The sequence below is a fragment of the Coenobita brevimanus genome, chromosome 65 (genome assembly GCF_032717465.1).
Source record: "Coenobita brevimanus isolate Jiangsu-jjx chromosome 65, ASM3271746v2, whole genome shotgun sequence".
In the NCBI taxonomy this organism is placed as follows: domain Eukaryota; kingdom Metazoa; phylum Arthropoda; class Malacostraca; order Decapoda; family Coenobitidae; genus Coenobita; species Coenobita brevimanus.
Genome location: NC_137018.1, coordinates 41,716,168 through 41,719,757, shown reverse-complemented (window position 1 = coordinate 41,719,757; position 3,590 = coordinate 41,716,168).

The window sequence follows — 3,590 nt, the reverse complement described above, 5'->3', positions numbered from 1 at the left end:
ATCAATGAGAACGAGAGAAATTATGAGGATAAATATGAAAACAGGAGAATAACATATGGATGAAAGGAAGTGAGGAGAATATGAAGTAGAATAGAAGGAAGAGAGGAAAAGATAAGATAAGACGAAAAAGGAGATAGGAAGAAGAGTAGAGGACTAGAGAAGAGACGAGAGGAAAAAGACGGGAAGAAGAGAAAAGAACCAGAAAAGAGACGAGGGACCAAGATAAATGAGAGTGAGAGAGAGGGTAAAAGAGAGTGAAGGGGACAGGAATGGATGGCGCTTGAGATTGTATCAACCGCTGCTGGTTTTATGGGGGGTGGTGAGGGCCATGGTCAGAACGGAGGGAGGAAGAGAAGAGAGAATCAAGAGGAGGGTGTGATGGGTGGTAAGGGGAAGGGATATATGGTAGGGAGGGAAAGAAGATGAGGTGGAGGGTGTGGATGGAGACAGGAAGGAATGTATGGAAGGAGGGAGGAGACAGGGATGGATGGAAGGAGAGGGAGTAGAGGGATGGAATACTTTAGAGGGGAATGAATAGAAAAATGAATGGATGAAAAAGAATGAGGACTGACTGGATGGGGAGAATGAGACTGTCTGATGAATAGGGGAAGAAGGAAGAGAGGAAAGGTAAATCAAGGAGACAAAGGGGGATATAAGATAGGAGATAGGGAGGAAAGAGAATGAACGACGAAGGTGAGGGAAGGAAAGAAGGAATGAGAGAAGTGGAGGGATGAATGACAGGAGTAAGAGAGACAGACAGACAGAAAGAGATAAAGGAACGTTGAAAGGAGAAAATGTGGAGGAAAGAAAGGAGAGAAGTAGTTAGGATATGAGAGAGAGAGAGAGAGAGAGAGAGAGAGAGAGAGAGAGAGAGAGAGAGAGAGATTCGTGTGTATTCGCAAATCTCATCACTACACAAATTCCTGTCACACAAAACCAATTCCCCTCTCTCTCTCTCTCTCTCTCTCGGATACCCTGCACACACAATGGGCCATCTATTACGTGAATGGGCCTAAGAACAAGATTAATTAACTATGAGATAAACCAGTGAGACAGAAAACGAATATGGGTATGCCATAGAAAACGAGCAGATAAACAGATCAATGAATAATAAACGAAGACGGTCAATAATTCCTTTACATTTTACTGAATCCGAATTATTGAAGAGAAATTCCTACCCAGAAGACAGCAGTTTATTGGCCCAGCCCTTCAGAACGATGGATTTTTTTTTTTTTTTTTTCGTGTTATCACCAGACGATTTTATTCTGCATAGGGAGGTCTTTGTGCCGTGGAGGGGTTCATAGAGACTGCACCCAACCCTCCTAACCCGGAAGAAAATCGTCTGGCGCAAGCACAGAGACTAAATCACCTAAGTTAACGTGTTCAGCCTGGATAAAATCGCTTAGAAGTAAATGGAATACATTAAAAAGTTGAAAAAAATAAGGGTCATGGCACCTTGTAGTGAAAGGGTTAACCTGTCCTCTCTCTATTTTACCTTCCTCATTTCTCTTTCTTTCTTCCATTCTCTCTTTTATTCTCGCCATTCTATCTTATTCTTTTCTCTCCCAACTTTTCTCCTCCAAACTTTTTACTCTTTTTTTCGTCTTCCTCTCCCATCTTCCTTATTTTCTTTCCCGTTTTTACTCTCTCTCTCTCTGACATACAACAGACAGACATAAAAAGGCAGAGACACAGACAGAGAGACAGACAAACACACACAGGCAATCATACTAATTAGAAACACTCATTAGAAAACATGTAACACTACCAAAAAATCACAAACAGCTGAACACACACACACACACACACACACACACACACACACACACATTGTAGTCAAGCTGGTCCCGTGGGCTGTGTCGTTGTCTAGGTCTTTTGTGCACATGGAGAGGGGAAGAGGGAAGGCGAGAGGGAGGTAAGAGATGAGGGAAGGAGAGAAAGAGAAGGGGAGAGGGAAGGGAATACAGAGGGAGAGAGGGAGGGCAGTAAGAGACCGGATAAGGAAGCAGAAGGTAGATTGGTATAGGTAAAAAAAAAAAAAAAAGTGGGAAAGTAGGCAGGAGGGGAAGGAAATGAGGGAAGGACAGACAAGAGAAGACAGCAGCGAAGAACGCAGGAGGAAAGATGGAATGGAGAGTTGGGGGAAGGATGGGAGAGATGGAGGAACGATGGAAAGGAGAGATGGAGGAACGATGGAAAGGAGAGACAGAGGAAAGTTGGAAGGGGAAGGAAAGAATGAGAAGGGAAGGCGGGGAAGTATGAAGACTGGAAAGCAAAAGTAGTAGATAACGTGAGGAGATTATAGGTAACAAAACAGGCAGGTAGGTATGTAGGCTGGTTGGCAGGTAGGTACAGTAGGTAGGTACGTATGTAACTGGTTGGCAGGTAGGTAGAGAGGTAGGTATGTAGGTATATGGCTGGTTGATAGGTAGGTAGAAAGATAGGTACTATAGGTAGGCAGGTAGGTAGAGAGATACTCAGGTAGGAAGGTAGGTATGCGGGTTGGTTGGCGGGTAGGTACAGAGGTAGGTAGGTAGGTATGCAGGCTGGTTGGCAAGTATATAGGCAGGTATGTCGACAGGTAAGTAAGGTGGTACACAGGTAGGCAGGTAAGTAAAGAATGAAAGAAGTAAAAGAAAAGAGGAAAGTGTGCGTGAAGGAAATAACGAGCAATTAATAGCCTGCAGGGAGGGGAGGGAGGGAAGAAGAGGATTAAGGAAGGAGGCAGGGAAGGAGAGGATTAGACTAGGAAGTAAGGGGAGGAAGGCATTTAAGAGGAGAGGGGAGACGAACAGGGAAAGAAAGACAGGAGGGGAGGAAAAGAGGGGAAGAGGGAAGAGGGAAATGAAGAAGGGGAAACAGGAATCGAGGAGGGGAGGGCCAGAGGGAAAAAGAAGAGAGAAGGAGAGGGGGGGATGAGAAATGGAAAAGGAGAGAGGGAGGAAGAAGAGAGGGGAGAGAGGACGGAAAAGAAGGGAAAGGAACAAACAGGAGGATATAGAAAGGGGGAGAGAAGGGGAGGAGCCGAGGGAGATGGGGGGGGGGAGATAAGCGGAAGGGATATGAATGAAAAGAGAAAATGGTTAAGAAAAAAGAATGAACCAAAAGACAGGGATAATAATGACATGGAGAACGAAAGGAAGGAAACAGTGGAAAGGAAAGAGGAAAAGTGGAAAAGGGGGAGAACAATTACGGAAAACAAAATAAAAGACCTAAATGGGAGAAAAGGAATTAAAATATACAACACGATTTTAGAGAGAAGGACGGAAATAAAGCTGGAAATAAAACACTAAACGTGTGTGTGTGTGTGTGTGTGTGTGTGTGTGAGAGAGAGAGAGAGAGAGAGAGAGAGAGAGAGAGAGAGAATGGAAAAGTAATGAGAAGAGAGGACAGGAGGGAGGGAGGAATGAATGAAGACTAGAAAAACAGGAAGGAAAGAAGGAAAAGAAAATGAAACATGGGATGAGAGAAAAACAAGGAAGGAAGAAGGGAAGCGAGGAAAGGAGAAAGATGGGGAACGTGCGAAGAAAATGAGAAAAGAAAAAAGAGGGGGGGGGGGAGGAATTGGGAAGGAGAGGAATGGGGGAGCA